General features: G+C 34.5%; 1 protein-coding gene across 3 annotated transcripts in view; it reads left to right on the top strand.

Annotated features, from left to right (window-relative positions):
- The first annotated feature begins 4,039 nt into the window (after window positions 1-4,039).
- The window catches only part of LOC137253437 (limbic system-associated membrane protein), a 795,865-nt gene continuing 781,048 nt past the window's right edge, over window positions 4,040-18,856 (top strand). For all 3 annotated transcript variants that reach the window (XM_067790351.1, XM_067790350.1, XM_067790352.1), the window contains exon 1: window positions 4,040-4,191. The gene's annotated coding sequence lies outside the window, so the exon portion shown is untranslated. The remainder of the gene's footprint in view (window positions 4,192-18,856) is intronic.

The raw sequence follows: 18,856 nt of genomic DNA, 5'->3' as shown, positions 1-18,856 counted from the left end.
CTTTTTACACATTGCATACTTCGTATGCAACTATGTGTTAAAGCTATGCTTGGTACGGCGGTTTTCAAAGAAACTTTGGTTTTGTTGCTGTTTTTGTTCTATTTATAGAACTACAACGAATTAACCAATTTTGTCTGTTTGTATGATTTTTAATAATCGGGGATTGCCCATATTGCTTTTTTAAATGTATGAAAACATTTATTTGAAGCAATTTTTTAATTTTATAATTTATTTAATAATTTGGGAAAAATTTAAACAACATGACATCAGGACGGACAAGGCGACAGCTGTTTCGATTATACCTTGTAAATCTCTTCAAAGCCTTTTCTCGCGGGAGTGGGAGTCGAACTCGCACTCCTACGATAGTTGAAATGGTTATAAACGCATTCAGCCACGTCATGCCTTAGTTGTTGTAAAGTTTTTCCCAATTGCCTTCTTTTTGCATATTTTAATCTTTTTACACATTGCATACTTCGTATGCAACTATGTGTTAAAGCTATGCTTGGTACGGCGGTTTTCAAAGAAACTTTGGTTTTGTTGCTGTTTTTGTTCTATTTATAGAACTACAACGAATTAACCAATTTTGTCTGTTTGTATGATTTTTAATAATCGGTGATTGCCCATATTGCTTTTTTAAATGTATGAAAACATTTATTTGAAGCAATTTTTTAATTTTATAATTAATTAAATAATTTGGGAAAAATTTAAACAACGTGACATAAAAAATTGCTTCAAATAAATGTTTTCATACATTTAAAAAAGCAATATGGGCAATCCCCGATTATTAAAAATCATACAATATTGATAAAGTTGCCAATAGATTTAACTACAACATATATAGAAAGCCAATGGCCACTGACACAATAATACATAATTTGGTACATAGGCTTGAAGGAACACCTCTTACACAAGAAGCATAATATAGGAAAGTCAAAAAAGACATAATGAAAAGGAAAATACTAACACTTGGACGACTATAACATATACTGGAAAGGTAACATATATAGTGGCAAACAAACCCGTAAATCAGAGGATCCGTTTAGCAGCCACGGCGTATAATACCTTACCTGCGAATGCAAACACAGTTGCATATGACAAACGGGGCGGCAAATAAGATCGTGGTTTAGAGAATACACCAGAGATAATAATAAAAAAAAAAAAAAAAACACGGAATCCAAAGACTATAAAAGAGTCCAACTTTGCATGGTCGAAAATGAATGTTCTCCAGAAAACATCAACAAAACAGTCAAGGTCCTTCACATACAAGCAAACGTCCTTTGAAATCTACAAACAGAAAACATTCGACGATAGAATAATAAACGAACAAACATAATTTTTCACACACTATTTGAACTTTTAAAACTTGTTTACAAGAACCAAAGTAGTCACACAGGTACAACAGACAACAACAAATAAACACAAAACAATAAACGCATCAAGCAAAAGCCACACAAAGAAGGTAAAACTACTAGAATTACTGGTTTCTACATGCCTCAGTAGGCCACATAAATCGATCAGTAGAAACTACCCTCGGTTCTGAATAAACACGCAGCACATACACAAACATACATTAAAATACTGTACAAACGAAAACAAAAAACCGATCAGAAGGAAAATTAACACCGATGATGGCTTAACTCCGCAACCGGTTTGTCACGAAACCAAATTTGACAAGGGATGACAGAAAAGCGTTCCAATAAGCCTACTTATTCTTCAGCTAGCAGCTGCTTCCTTAACATGACTGCAACTCGCACCCTCCATTCCGATTGCACGTAGTAAAATCCAAATCTGTGCGCGCTGAACCCAGAAACCTTTACTCTCGATGTGAGCCATGGAAACGAACCCTCCTGAAAGGTTGGGAGGAGTTCGCCCGACGCCACCTTACAGTGTTGGTTTATCTGTAAGACTTGCAGCACCAATGGGCTGTTTGTCCCCCTCCAACACCTTGGTCTTTTTTAATTATGGATATCGGGGTCTTCTTCAAAATCTCCCGTTTCCTGCATGGAACGATTTTTATCCTCGGACTTTTTACCGAGGCGTAAATGCTGTGTTGGATGTTCCTATGTACGGTTCGCAGCACCATTTGGCTGTTAACACCTTCGTTGCAACCGCAAGCCCGCTATGTTGTCGCCGCTATCATCTTTTCACCATTGTACAACCCCCCTAACAAAGGTTAGAGGGGTTAACATCTTGAGTATTAAGCTAATAAGCTTCTTTTCTACCGATCTCCACCTCTCAGTGGTAATCTGTCGAAAGAAGTGTTGTCGTCTTTCGCCAGCATCGCCTGCTTATTTTGCCGCTCGAAGCTTTTTGCTACTCGTATCGGCTGAAGGACTGAGGGTTTCTAGTAAGCCTTCCGAACTGCCTTTGACCTACTTCTACCGCCTCACGCGCCCACTCCAAGCGTTCGCTATCCATTTCCGTTGGGCTCTTAGTGCTGCACGGTCCATACCCTTTTCCATTTTACTTCTCCGCTTGGACTCGTATGCTTTCCCATCACGGAGCTCGATGACTCTCCATCATTTTCGCTCCTCGAATCCGACGCATTGCTTGTCCTTCGCTTGGGACTCCGTTCTCCCTCCCTCATCCTCCATATTGATCTAATTTAAATATAGGGAAAGAGAACCGTCGGCCACAGTTGCACAGTTCTTGGTCACCCACATCCCGCCGCCCTCCTATGAGGTGGAACGGCGTATATGCCAGACCTTAATCCGCTTAGCTACATAGGCGGTTACTCAAAATAAAAAAAATTTCAACAACCATTCATATTTTTCGGTATATTTTGTATTTTTTATCAGACATTTTCACACGGGAAACTTACATTTGCACACCAATGAAGCGCCGAGATGTCCTTCTACAATGATGTAAAAGTTGTGTTCGTCGAATAAGCAGTAAAAAAGATATAGGCAATATATGATCCAACCTGCGGGACAAAAGCCTCCTAACTCCGGATTTTGAGGATGTATTCGAAATTCTAAGAATGGAGATTTTGATTACACGACTACATAACTTGAGGAATGTCTCGAAAAGATTTCACTGAGGGGATTCTATGGCCTCTTCTATGGACATCAGATTAAATAGGTATCGATATTTAATATTCGTTAGAAATGCTTTTACTGTGGATAAATACATCATTCTTAAAGAAAAGAATCAAAATTCTGAAACTTTTTAATGGGCTGAAGAGGTGTGCGATCTCTGATCCCCTGTATTTCAAGCTCAGCACCCTACCATGCGGCTAAAGCTTATAACAAAATTTTTGGGAAAAGTTTTAATCATATGAAATGCCTGCAATTCTATCAAGAATAATATTGTTACGTTCACAGTTTTGTTTTTTATTAAATGAGGGAATATCGACATAAAATTGGTGAACTAGTACGGATACCGCGTACATACATATATGTATGTGTGCGTTATATGGAAAAGGTAGTATCAAATTGATATTGCTGATTTTTAAACTAACTTTTTAAAGGATACAAAAAAGATTTGATAACGTCGTCTTCCTTAATGGATATTGCGTGAAGTAAATCTACATCAAAATTAACAAGCTGAGAGACACTACACGAAGATCAGTAAAGTCGGTTTACTTAAAATTATTATTGACGTATCTTGAAGTGCACGAGTTTTCAACGTTCTGAGCCAACGTTCAAAGTCTCACCGTTAATAGATAATTTCGATTGTGAATTACATCCCAATGTTATATCGTTTTTTATAAACAGTTTGGATTAAATGTTCTATAAAAACTTAAAGGTGTTTCCTTCCACAGGAATCGTTTCATTAAAATTTTCAAATAAACGGGTTTACTTTTACTACCGTTTTTGAACCTGTGTAAAAACATATACACTTTAACTAAAAAACATTCTTAATAACATATTTGAAAATTCATTCAGTTCAACTTGTTTAACAGTAGTGAAATTAAATAAGGAGAAAGCACTACAAAATTGGGAATTTATGGGTTAAGTTTGTTTTCATTCGTTATACATTTGGGAAAGTGTTACCTCGCCTTCGTGAGAAAGCATAGAAAAGCTAAGAAAATAGCGAGTCTGCGTACAAGTTTTTAGCTCTAGAGGTCGAAATCTAATGAAATATATTTATGTATTATACGACTGTTGTGCTTTATGTTGAACTATTGAATAAAATTACAATAAATAACCATTGTGCACATCGTTGGAGTTTTTAACTGAATAGCTGAAAGTAAGTATTCATTATTATTTTTTGCAAGTAGCAAAGTAAAGAGGTTCATTATAGTTGTATTGATTTGTATCTCAGGTATACATATTTGATAAATACAGCTAAACATAAATAAACTACATATATCAATTCATATAAAAAAGAAGTTAAATGTAATTTGTGTATGAATATATATATAGATACAGTTTAAACTTATATCAAAGGCATATGCAGAAAATAGAAAAATTCTAAACATGTATTGAAGAGAAAAGTAGATGTGGACGAATGTGTGTATAATCCTTTCATACATATATACATATTTACATATATATGTATGTTAAGATCACATTAAAGTTGCTTTTATAAGAGTTAACAGAAAATACAAAATACTATATTCTTAGAACACAGGTTTAAATTATATAGGGTAGCATTGAAAGGACACTGGTAGAAAAAACAGGCCTGCCAAAACACTGCTCTCAGAATCGTTACGAGCTGTCTTCTTATGTCACCAGAATACCACCTACGCAGTGAGACAAGAGTACACCCCATTAACAGCAGTTTCTGTTGAATACCCAGAAACCGGGGCATCCCAACAGACATTTGATTGTGGAGACCCCACTTCCCAGGGCCTTTAGAAGTCATCTCCGCAAGCATAATGAGGAAAAACGGCACCTGAGAATACAACCGTATGTAGAAGAAAAACACAAGCAGGTCCTCTGTAATATCCACAAAAAGTCGTCGGAGGTCTACATATCTAAAGACAAATCACCTGAACTCGAAGAAGAGGAAAGCATTATCCCTAGGGAGACGCGCGTCACTCTAGCTCAACTTCGTTCTGGCTACTGTAACATTTTAAACTCTTACCTATCCACAATGAACCCTGACATACATAATGTATGTCCTCCTTGCAATATGTCCCCACATGACACCTTTAATTTTTTTAAGGTTATAAATTTCCGTTACAACCAGCTAACACGTTTTTGCAATTTGTAATTTCTATTCAAATGCTTTCAGAAAACAAAATTTATTAAAAATTATCTATACAAAATGTTTGAAGAATATCTTATTCATGAATAAATTATGTAATTTTAAAGAATGTAGTTTTGTCTATTAAAAACTATTCAAAAGGTTTAAGCTCGGTTGGTAACTACAAAAGTTATAGTCATACAAGTGTGCACAGGGTGATTCAAAAATTAAACAAACATGGGCCAAATTGACATTTCCTAGTAATTTTTATACAATTTTAAATTGTATTCAAACTTTGTTTATAGCATATAGGTACTATAAGGAAATTAATACCCATTGAACTCATAATTAATTTACAATTTTGATGAAATGCAGGGTTGGTGTAGTCTTCTTATAAATAGTGCATACATATAGCGCCAAACTTGACGAAACCCGAAGAAAAGAGAAAAAATCGTTCAAGGGGAAAATTTGTACAGTTGTATTAAATTTTCTTAGGTGGTATATATATCGTTGGAAAGGTCTACTTCTTCTCTTAAACGATCTGGAGAGAACCGGAGAGAAACTCGGGCCATAGCCAAAAAAGTTATAGGCTTGAAAGAGTCGAAACAAAAACATGAGAAATGCTTATGTATATTATTAAAGAAAGAAAAGAATACACATGCAATAATATTGTAACCACATGAATCACACTGATCTGAAATAACTATTAATTAGCCTTTTGTAGTTCTTTCTACCCATATCAACCTTAAAAATCATGAAGAGAGTTCCAGAGCCTTACATCATTAACAACTACGAAGAGGACAATTACAAATATCTTAGTATTACTAGATGGCCGCGTCTAGAAGACTGGGAAAGTTTTAGCTTTTCATAAATATGATTTGGTGCTTTGAATTTAATAGCCCTAAGTCGTTGTCGAATTCATATAGAGTTTTATTGGTTCAAACATGGTTCTAAATTAAGCATAATTTTAAATCTGCTTTAGTCAACGTAAAGACTGTTTTATCTCTAGAAAAGTATTTTAAATTTAAAATGACATGAGCGCGTTCTATAAAATAGGTTTTGACGATCTGCTGTCAAAAGTTGCGTGAAATTTAACAATTTGCAATTTAAATGCGAAAAACTTAAGTGGGAATGATTTATTATCATTAGAATGCATATTAATATGTTTGGGAGGAGACTTACGCAATTTTTAAATGCGCGATGGTTACATGGCTAAACCTATGCAAATTCAGTAAAATCTTTAATTCAGATTATTTCCATTGATAAATATTAGTGCGTTTTAATATTTTAGTATATGTTTAGGAAGAAATATAATCCTATTTTCATTTTAACTTTAACACCCTTATAATAAGCTGGAAACAACATTCTTCTCACTGGTTACGAAAATGACAAACAACTTTTCGTAATTCCGGGCAATAACGTTAGCAGTAAAATGTTCGGAATTAGGCCATTACTCTCAATTGCTCATCTTTTTTTTCTGACAGTATAACCGAGCGGGGCAGAATCGCGGTTATATGAACTAGTAACGATTTTTGGTTATCTATATAACATTTGTATGACAAATATGCCGGTAATGTTCGGAATAAGGCCGTAAATATAGAAATACTTATTCAAGGCCTTATTCCAAAACGTTACCGTTTTTATAGGAGGTTAAGTAGCCAAAAATCGTTACCAGTTCATTTTTGGGGGTTACATTGATGGGGTTATTGATGACAATTTGTGATCGGTCGCGGCTGTTAGGTGGGGCGAAGCACTGCTACAATAACAACAACAACAACCAGTTCATTTAACCGCGATTCTGACCTGCATGTTTATACTGTCGAAAAAGATAGATGCACAATTGAGGAATAAAATATAATATTGTTTACAATTCGTGTACATTAACATGGAAACCCTTTGTATTGTTCAGTTTGTTCAAACAAATATTTGCCAAAGACGTGCCATTTTGCGTGGTAGCGAGACGTCACCAACTATTTATCCGCAATCAAAATGCGATAAGTTGTTTGTCATTTTCGCAACCGTTAAAATTAATGTTGTTACAGGGGGGTCAATTCACTATCTGTGAGTTTTAAAGTATAAACAAGAAAATTGTGTAAACTTTGAAATTCTGATTCTGTAAAGCAAAACTGTGAACAAGAAAACTCACTGATAAAAACTTCGTGAGTTTTCTTGACAGTCAGTGTTCACTATTGTGACATTCAAAACTCAAACGCACTGTTGCAGAATAACTTTTTTTCATGGCCTTTCATAAACATTTTCTCACTGAAATATGACTTTTACACTCAGCGCTCATTCAGCAAAACAATGTGCACAATACTTTACAGATTCGCATGAAGGTAGAAAGTGTAAAGTGTATTTTGTGTGCAAATGAGTTTTCAATAAGTGTACATTTTTCAGTTTTTCACAGTTATGGAATTGACCCCCAGCTTAGAATAAAGGTGTTAATGGAAGTAATAATTTACCACAGGGGTCGGTTGCTAATACATGTCAAAAATGTATTTACCTAAGAAGCAATAATCCGAAGGCGGGAAAGAAATATTTTTACGCTGCCAAGAGATTTTGCCAAAAAATTTAATATTTTGATGTGGTTGTTTTCATTTTTTCATGGCTAAGACCGTCAATTCAGAAAGTTACACTGTGCAAAAACACTACGGATTCCCCCAGCGAGTTAGGGGGTCAGAATATACTCGCGGTAAGTATGCCTGTCGTAAGGGGCGACTAAAATACCACATTCAAGGCGTTATGTAGCGCAACCCTTTTAGGTTGCCAGCGCAATATATAAAAGGTCGCATGTGGTCATAAAAAATCGTTCCCGAGATGGTCGGGCTTGGTACCGGAACGTACCGGATCTGCATCCGGCAAAGGACCATCAACATCGATAACACTCCCCAAGGCCTTCGGGGAGTGTCCTTATCTCTACAACAACAACAACAACAACTACGGATCCGACTTCCAGTTTTGCAGCGGTTTGGGGGCAATTTTTGTAATTATCTATTAATAAAAGAACAACTTCTTATTTCCGACTTCGAATTAATGAATTACATTACAATAATCTTGAAGTCAATTCTGCTGTCATTCCCTTTTGTGTTTCCTATTCCCCTTTTCATTTGACAATTGTTAAATTGTATCGAATAATAATTATTAATAATAATAAATCTTCTGAAATTTCTTCATAGAGCCAATCAAATCAATTTCTTCATACGGATACCCCGTCCATGCTTATTTTAGGTGAAAACTGTGTTTATTATGATTATGACAAACCAAAATTTTAAATGCCGTTTTTAATTTAGGCAAGATTTTAACTAAACAGAGTTTTAATCAGTGACTATGATTCCGGCCAATAAGCGCGAAGTTTCGAGCGGCAATAGATATAATCAAAAAAAGTGTACTTCTCGAAGCCGATTCGAGTTGACTTTAGACGAGTTCAGAGTATGTTATTTGTGCACAATGAGTGGAGTAACTAGCTTTTTCTGGTCTTTAAGGGCAGGGCAAAAGACGATGAAAAAAAAATTTGCAAAAATATTGTTTTGTTTCTCTAGGTTAAATTTTTTATTTTTTGTATTACGTAAGTACAATTATAATTAAGAAGTTCAGGATTTTGTGAAAATGGTCTAGCATCATAGCATTGCCAACGTAGCATATCTCTTACAGTACACTAACTAAATACACGGCTATGCATTTGCTTATTATGGCAAAAACTGTACTTTATTTTTTCAATACTGAATAGCAAATCATCAACTGCCATAACAAAAAAAGTGCAAAGAAAATGTTTAAAATGAAAAAAGTTGCTCACGATCCGTATCTTTTATTTGCTAAAGCAACGTTTTCAAAGTCAAATACACAAACTTCTGAACTCCCTTAATATATCATTCACTATTTGATATCGTAGACGAAGCCGAGGTGCTACATAAACTTCGTCCGAGGCCAAACGAAAACCGCGGAGAATGCTAACTTTTTTTTTCAATACAAGACTTCTAGAAGAAAATTTATGAATATCTAAAACGTTGGTAATTAATTTCCAGATCATAGGAAAAAATGCATATTGGCGTGAAGTATTGAGAAGAGTTTTCATTTTCAGCGCCTTTGAATTTCTTGCAGAACGTGGCTTAGCTTTTCGCGGCTCAAATCAAATGATCAATATTGGAAATCTTCTTGGTGTACTGGAACTACTGGCTCAATTTGACCCCTTTTTGGCCACCACACAGTAAAGAACATGGAAATAAAAGGCGAGGAAATGTAAATTATTTATCTTCAACAATATGAGAAGAAATTATGATGGAAGGGAAAGTCAGAAACAATTAGTAGCATCAAAAAACCAAACACCATTCTATTTCTGCACGGTTGAAAATTTTGGTTTAAATCTTAAACTTGTTTGGCTACATATATCAAACTTTTTTTTGGTTTTAGATGCAGATGTAGTAAAGTTTAAAAAGAAACGAGCTCCTATGACTGGTTTTGAGTTGAAACATTTTGGTTTAAATTTAAGTCCAGAAAACTTCCATTTTTCAAACCAAGAAACACTAATATAAAAACATTCCGGTTTAGATTCAAAGCTTAACTGTTTCAATGTGAAACCAAAAAATACTAGAACTAAAACATGCCTGCTTGTTTTGTAAACCCTTGGGTTTATATTTAAATCCTTCATAAACTGGAGTTAAAACATTGAAGTTTAAATTTTAGACCAAAAATGGTCCATATTTTAAACCACAGAATCTGTAGTTACAACTTTTTGGTATATATTTTTATGTTAAAAAAATAACGTAAAATTAGAACATTTTGACTTATTTTTAACAACATCGTTTATTTACAAATGCCTTTAGTTCAGTTCTTGTCATGAAATGCCACAATACTAATATCAAAGGTGTTTACCTCACTGTTGATTTTGAAGCTTTGATCGCCTTGTTTTTGTTTTTTACAGGAGTCTGATGTTCAAAGAAGTGATCTGCAACTTCTAGCAGCAATGGAGAACAGTCGCTTATTTTCAAAATAAGATTTGCAGAGCTTTCTTTTTGAATCTGGCAGTCAGACGTGGTGCGAAAATCTATTCCTTCACTTTGAATGATGCTATTGGGATTTTTTTTTGAGAATACAAAATTATGTTAATTACCAGTTGTTCAATATTTTGTTTTTAATTTAACTTGCTTTTCCCAAAAGAAATTATGTGGTAATTTTCAGAGAATTTAGTTTCAACAATAAAAACGTCATCGTCGCGTTCCCTCCCTTCACGAAACTAGTATACGAGTATAACCTATTTTAAAGAGTTTAGGAAATAATGAGAATATCAGTGGAACTTTTTGGTTTCAATTTTAAATCAGTCACTGGTCTTAAGTTCAAACCTAGAGATATTAAAAAATGAGTCCCCTGCCATTTGAGAATGTAAGACTTTTAGGTTTTTATTTTAAACCACTTATTGGAAATACTTGTTCTGGACTAAAATTTAATCCCAAATATATTAAGAGTTACTTTTATCCTCTAATACTTTATAAAATAGAGCGAAAAAGTTTAAAAACGCGGTACGGGTAAAACTTTTTGGCTTTCATTTTAAACTTTTCATGTGATGAAGCGCATATTGATCAAATGACTACCTATCGGATACATGGAAAGCCTCAATCCAATCGAACGTTTCCTCACTTTCATTCCAAATTGAGGGCACAAGCGTGAAAACGTGGCTGATGTGTTACTTCTCTTTTTACAAAAACATATCTTACAGTCCTTTGAGTGATACTCGCTGTTCATGTCGTGCTGATGCTACAAAAGCTGTGAAAATTGTGAATTCATACAAGGAAAAATTTTTCTATGCCTCCATTGCCATACCTACCTGTCAAATAAACGCTGACAGGGAGAACGGCTGTCGCGAATGACCAGATAATGGAAGAACGGTTTGTTTGTTGTTCGTGGTTAAGAAATTGAAGTGCCATGAATTGCTCATATGTGTTTCAACCCAACTTTTGTTTCAAATGTATCCACTATAAATTAATATTAATTTTTAAAATGTTGTTGGTAGATAAAATATGAGCAGCCAGTTAAGTAAACATTTCTAAATATGTAAACAACGCAATGTACCAGAAAAGAACGAAAATCGACCCTGATGATGGCACAACGCCGAAACCGGTTTGTCTTAAAACCAAATTTGAAAAGGGATGACGGAAAATCGTTCCAATATACATCAGTCGTCTTAAAAAATTCTTGAAAAACACATTGAGCAAATGATTTAATTAATTGAACAGCGATTTAACAGGTGATCCGGGCTGTTTACTATTGTAAACGTTTTTTTCAAACATTCGCCTCTAGTATGAATTCACAATGGTTGCGAAAGTTGCTTTTGTACCCATAAGAATATATTGATAATAACTCTGGACGAGGCTGAACAGAAAGACGTGGCTAGAAATCAAGCACAAAGTCTGGAAATGAAGGTATGCTCTCTCGAAACACCTTTATACGTTACGTGTTGGTATGATATTCTCTAAAGATTTGATTCAACCATTAATTCTCTTCAAAGCCCTAAGAACTTGTTAACAGCACTCTCTGCTATCATTTCTCAAATCAAAAAGAAATGTGTTCGAGACATACGAAGAAGCCGCTTAAAAGTTTTCAGAGACCAGCGATTATGAGTCTGTACGAGTTCGATCAGAAAATGTTCGCTAGCAACCCCTTGGTTCTAAAGCATAGGCAGTACAACTTTCAGCTAGAGACAAATTCCGCACGGAAGTTTTCCTTCTTGTTATTAATTCACTTGAAGCAAAATTGCCTATTACGAGTTACTTTTTGAGAGATTCAATTTTATTGGTGAACACATGGAATCAGAAGAAATCGAATTGAAGGCTAACAAGCTTGTGGAAACATATCGGAGAGACTTGGAAGACCCTTTGGGAAACGAGTTGATCCAAGTAAACCATTTTGAAATTTCTCATCTTAGAATTAGTTTACATATAAAGAGATTATCTTCATTTTCGTTCTTAACTCCTAATCCTTAATTATATAACCAAATTTCCGGTATACTGTTTTCACACAGAAACTTAACCGAATCACAATTCTATTTAATGAAATTATTAAGTTTCCCTTTTCATACAGAGCCTTTTGCTTCATTAAGCGAACATCTGTCAGCAGCCCCTAAAAAATATTTAAAAAAAAAAAAAAATGTAAGGCGCGATAACCTCCGAAGAGATCTAAGGCCGAGCTTCTCTTCCAATTTGCGTCGTGCTCCTCTTGATTTTCCCTACAAATTGGCCGGACGGGACCTACATGTTTTATGCCGACTCCGAACGGCATCTGCAAAGCAGATGAGTTTTCACTGAGAGCTTTTCATGGCAGAAATACACCCGGAGTGCTTGCCAAACACTGCCGAGGGGCGACCCCGCTTAGAAAAATTTTCTTCTAATTGAAAAATCTTATTTCTAAAATTTTGATGTTGCTTTGTCCGGGAGTTGAACCCAGGGCATACGGTGTGATAGGCGGAGCACGCTACCATCACACCACGGTGGCCGCGAATATTTCGTTTTTACAAAAAATAGTTAAAATGGAGAGCAGTCGTTTCCTTCTTTACTATAAATATAATCAAAATAAAATGCATGCCCAATAGACTGGCCGTAACATTTTTTTGGAAATCCATACATTTTCGGGCCTTTAAATATGAGGTTAGGAGTAATGAATAACGGTGTAATCTTTTAACCCGATCCGATGATGCCTAACCGTGCCCATTTGATACCAAAGTATGGACAATTTGAAAAAATCACAATTTTTATAAAATATGTTTTTCTTTCCAATTTACATAATTAATTTAATTTAATATATATATAATTTAACTTAATTTATATAAATTATTTTAACTTAATAAAATTTAAGAATTAGAGTGTCTATTTAATGAGAGAAATTTTGGTGTTAGACGGATACAATTTCCTGTAGTGCTCAACAACTTGCAGTAAGTACTGTTTATCTTCTTCATTATAAGTAAGCGATCTATTGAAGTCTGTTATCAATTTCAATGCTCTCTGTGCAGCGTCATTAATTACGGACAAATGCTGACAAAAACGTTTTCCTGATATAGAGTCTTCACTTTTTGCCATGTTGAATGATCTGATTCCAAAAAACTAGCTTCAATTCCTAAGCGGGTAAAGAATGTTTTAGTTCCCAATGAAATAAAATCATTTATATTCTTGCTGCCGTAAATCATTATTTCTGATATTGTTGCAACAACTCTGTTTGGAACAGCATCTTCCTTGTGGCTATCGCTAGTAATTGCTTCCACCATTTTTCGCTTAACATGTGAAGGAATTTTATCATCAAAAAATTAAAGGCCAACCGCTTCTTCCGGCAAATGCCATAAATGATTTTTAATTTTATGTAAGAAGACTTTGGATACATTCTTATAGAAATATGCAATCACACTTTGAATGGTCTTAAAGTCATTTTGTGGAGCAGCTATTGGATCCACAGAACCAACCAAATATGGAACGTAGATGCAGGTTAAAAAATAGACTGTTTATCTCTGAAGTCGTTAACACGAATTGCTCGCGAAACAGAAACATGTTGTAGCAATATAGGCACTTCGAAATAAACCTTGCGTGTGATGTTGCACCAGGTGACCGTACTTGTGAAAAATTTGGTACGGCTTCCCCAACAAAGAGCAACGATAGCTGTAGTAGTTCTTTATAATCGGCACTAGTGTGGTTACTATTTAATGCAGTTAGAAAAAATTCTTAAACATTTCAACTTCGGCTATTGTAAAGGCTTTCGGAACTTCATTGTCCAATATTCCACTTTTGAAATACTTAAAATTAGTCTAGGGCGTTGATCACACTATCTAGGGCGTTGACCAGACAATTAAATAAAAGCGTTGAAGGCGTCAAATTTCTATTGATAGTCATATATAAGACCAACTGAATCTTAATAAGGTTATGCTACGCCTCATATTTTTAGAAATTTCACGCGCCCAACGCTTTTATTTAATTGTCTGACCAATGCCCTAGATTGATTAGGAGTGTGATGACTAGTACCTAGGACCTACCTAATTATTTTCTAGCTTTTAGTATTATTATTCAAGTATTGTTTTCAATAAAACCGTTTAACTTACAAACTTTTTTTTAATTATTTTATTTCCGAAATTCAATCGTGGCACCAATCGTGTATTTCATATTGTTTTCCAAAGTCATTTTTTCATGCCTCATTTTGTAAAACATTAATTCGAGTACCTGTTTCATCGATGACAACTTGGCCCCTAAAATAACATTTTCACATTCACCCACTAAAAATATTTTTTGCTCAAAACGTAATCTTTTTTTCGGAATGTCTGTTAATGATTATGAACTCATTTTTTCACTGATGAATTACTTCTGTACTATCAAACGCATAAGACAACTGAAACTGAATAAGAATGCAATGTCATAGCCTACCAATTCAAATGTTGGAAAAAAAATTCAAACTGAATAAGAATGCAATGCCATAGCCTACTAGTTCAAATGTCGAGTAAAATTTCAAAACTTTTAGTGCATTCAGCGAAGACAACAGTTAATCAATTGTTTAGTGATCACCAGAGTGTTGATTATGAAACAAATGTTTCTTTTTATTATTATAGTGAAGAGTGAAAAATTATTTAAAAAGTACCTTTTGATAAAATTTTAAAATAATTATTTCATTTGGCAGGTGGCTCAACACAACGTTCATAAAACACAATTTCTATTACTCAAATGACGGAAACATATGTATTTTCCACGTGTCACTAATCAGTTATGTGTGCTGAAAAAGCGCCTTTTTCAGGTGCCTTTCGCGATATAAATCGGGCCATACCGCAATAAAGTAAACAAGATTATCAACTGAAATTGCATCACATCAATAAATATAAAATTCGAACAAAAAAATTGGAAAAAAAATTAGTAAAAATTGTTCATACATTCGGATTAAATGGGCACAGTTAGGCATCATCGGCTCGGGTTGAAAAAATATACCGTTCTTTATTGCTCTAACCTCATGTTTTACGACCCGAAAACTTTTGGATTTTCAATTTTTATTTTTCTCCATACAAGTTGCGGCCAGTCTAATGCCCAAATACCCATAGATATTACATCTAACCAAATATGTGCCTATTTTCGTAAAAGCCATATTATCTTTTACAGAAAACGCAGCGAAAATTAAATTTTGAAATTTTTTCGTGTTTTTCTATCTTTCGTAAATTATTGAAATAAATTTATTTTGGATTGTCATTTGTTACATTAACAATAAAATTCGAAGCACCAAGTAAACCCCAATCACTCGATTAGGCTTTTAATAAAGCAATAATGAGATAATTAAGAATTTGTATTTTGTACGGAAGATTGAGTTCAATTAGGCCTTTAATGTAGAAAAATTGACTAATTATTTCATTAAGCCCCTGTGTGAAATTGGCAGTAAACACTTTTCCCTTCGGTAATCGGTAATTGTGATCAAATTTTGAGAGATGCGAACTTTTTTTCATAGAAAAAGTTCCACTCCTAGAGTATAATCTCTAATTGGAAGCACGAAATAATAGAGAATGGTGAAAACTTGACAGAAAATAGTCTAGTTCCTAAGGACGGAACACATGTAAACTCTTAGATTATCTATTGAATAGTCGAACGAGATTGCACTATTTTAAGAAAGAGCTTTGGAAAATCTTCAACATGTATAACACTACTCCTTATATATGACTTTACAGCAATTTTCACAAGTTCGAGATTGCAGACAAGTAAATCTTCTATAAGACCGATACGGCTAGACAGTTGAATGGTCGCCTCAAGTAACATTAAGTGTATTTTTTTTTCAAGCGAGCTTGAAGAAAACGCTTCAACTAGCTAAACAGTTTCATTATGCCAAAACCATGCAGATGGTGGAGTTTTATCAGTTAATTGTTACTTTTTTTCGCTGCTATGACATTTCTACTTTTAGCGCAGTATGTTTTTGACACTCAACCAGAGAATTACAAAAACAAAATACATGAAATACGTGTGTTTGTTTGTATGTATGTCACCCTGCCGCCACGCTGTTATTTTGTTATTTTTGTTTATCTACACATTCGTATGTTCATTTCATTCGCTCGTTCACAATAGTGCCCTATTTTTGAATATGCAACACTATACAACACTATCAATCAGGTCGACAATTACCTAAGCGGTTTCAACTGAAAGCGCTTAGCCAACTAAACTCGATTACTTTTTATTGTTGCTTTCCATGCAATTCGGTAAGCCAGCTAGTGTTTTAATTGTACTATTTAGCAACGAAATACAGCTATTGTAAACGACAAAATGTAAAATGTTGGGTAGGGCAAAAACACAGATTGAAGTCTCTAGATATTTTTTCTTTTTATGTTTTCAACTTATATTAAATAAGGGCCGTACTGGAACTGGAATATGTAAAAACAAATAAAATGTTACGTCCTCAATAGCAAAAAAACCGATTCTAAATTTATTTTTTTTAGTGAAATAACGTTGTATGTATTCGTTAAAATGGATGATACAACGTTCTTTCGCTATAAGCAGCATCACTCTGATAGTAGATAAAACGTTGTTCCGTTTGAAAAAGCGGTCATTTACTTCATACATTTTTTAATTTTTATTAAAGAAAAACTAACATAACATATCCAGTTACAGATAAAAATATAAATAAGAAATTCACGTTCTTTAAATCAGTTGGTAGAATACATCTAAACTAAACTGATATCACCACACTAATTACAAATATCCTTGTAAAATTGTGCATACTCATTTGGTAAAAAGCTGCCATAGCATATAGCTACAGGTTCATCTCGGAGCATTCTCATTTCGCTTAGCGATGCCATCGATGCTCTTTGATTTTTTTACTTCTGTAAATTGAAGAGGCACCACGCCTCTAAAGTGAAATGAGTCTTCGTTAATTTTAAAACATGGATGTGATCGTGATCGAAAACTGTAGCCATCTATCATCCGTAATTTTACAATGTGGATTTTTTGTGAAAGCATGTTCAAGTTTTTAAAATCCTGTTGGCACATGTTATGAACCAAAAATGGATTTGATGGCCTGGACAATTCAATTAAATTGACAACATCATCCGGAGTATATAATTTAGAGTGAGATTTTTTTTCTCAATAAGCGCGAAATCACGATCACATGGTAAGGAACTGTTAAAAATGTTTGGTTCACCTCAGAAAAATAGTTAAGTTTGATAAGAAATTGGCAAAGAGCAACTATTGTCCAGTTATTATTTTGTCCAACACATCGTTCAGACCAAATAATAAGCTTTTTCTCTACTGATTTTGGAATTACAGCGTGATTAGTTACTATATATTTAAGAGTACATGAGCCAATTTCCGAGGAGCCTCTTTTTGCTATATGTTCATGCCATGTAAATATATTAGCGGTATTCTTGCCTAAATCGTGAATAGCAAAATTATAATTGGAGTACTGACGTTGATAATAAACGTCCGAATGTGTAAAGGTTTGGGGTCAAAATTACTTGTTGTAAATCAACACAGATTACAACAATGTTAGCATTATTTTTTGCCAAATGTATATCATCTCTGAGACATGAATATGCTTTTGGATGGTGAAGTTCTGCCTCTTTTTCTATTGTTTCTAGCTTCTCTGGAGCTGTACAGGTTGCCATTTGAATAAAAAATTTATCACATGTTTTACATGTATCGCACCTTAGAGTCCCAAAAAGCAAATCGAATTCTGAGTTGAAAATGTAGGAATTATAACTCGATGAACTGCCTGTGTATTTTTCTTGATATAATTCAAACATTTGAATAATAGTTAAATTTGGGTTAAGGCATTTTTTTCGTTGAACTACGACCATAATGACTCTCTTGATACGGAAAGCTTTTTATGTGTTCAATGACGCATTTTGTTCCTCATCAACTATTTTGTACGGTCGATTATCGTGCTTTCCTCTCTGATCAGCAATATCAACTCCGCTCTTTAAATTTTTTATTAAAACCTGAAGTCTTCGCGGAATTGTTTGAAATACGTGACAAACCATTTTTTGACATACCCTTTGTTGTTTTCCATTTTTGTGAGACAAAAAATACTGCACAGTTACATTACGACTCGATGTTCCTTCAGCTGCTCGTCTTCTATTCGGTTCTACTAGCAAAATCAGAGATTTTAGTAGTGATGATTGGCCATCGTAATTTTTTTTTTAAAATCCGTAAAGAGATGTTTGATTTCATCTGAGCAGAAAGTTTTGCAATACCAATTACATGCGCAATTACAGATCGGTATATAAAGTTATAACGTATATTTACTATTGTCATACATGCACATACACCGTTTTTCCAAATTACCGTTTCGGCAGCATTCTTCTTCTGAATTTTTTTTCCTTTTGTAGGAAAATAGGCTTCTCCACTGATTCTTAACTTTTTACTTTTAATACTTACTTACTTAATTGGCGCTTAACCGTCTAAACGATTATGACCATCCAACAAGGCGCGGCAGTCGCTCCTTCGCTCCGCCAACCGGCGCCAATTGGTCACACCAAGGGAGTTTAAATCATTTTCCACCTGGTCGTTCCAACGGAGTGGGGGCCGCCCTCTACCTCTGCTTCCATATGCGGGTTCCGATAGAAACACTTTCTTGGCCGGGGCATCATCATTCATTCACATAACATGGCCTAGCCAGCGCAGCCGCTGCGTTTTAATTCGCTGGACTTATGTTGATGTCTGCGTATAGCTCGTACAGCTCATCATTAAATCTTCTTTGGTTTACCTTAATTTAGTTTACTTAACACACTGAATTCTTC

Source organism: Eurosta solidaginis, chromosome 5 (assembly GCF_040869045.1).
Source record: "Eurosta solidaginis isolate ZX-2024a chromosome 5, ASM4086904v1, whole genome shotgun sequence".
Taxonomy (NCBI): domain Eukaryota; kingdom Metazoa; phylum Arthropoda; class Insecta; order Diptera; family Tephritidae; genus Eurosta; species Eurosta solidaginis.
The sequence above is the reverse complement of the archived record's forward strand: the minus strand, read 5'-3'. Positions and strand labels throughout refer to the sequence as shown.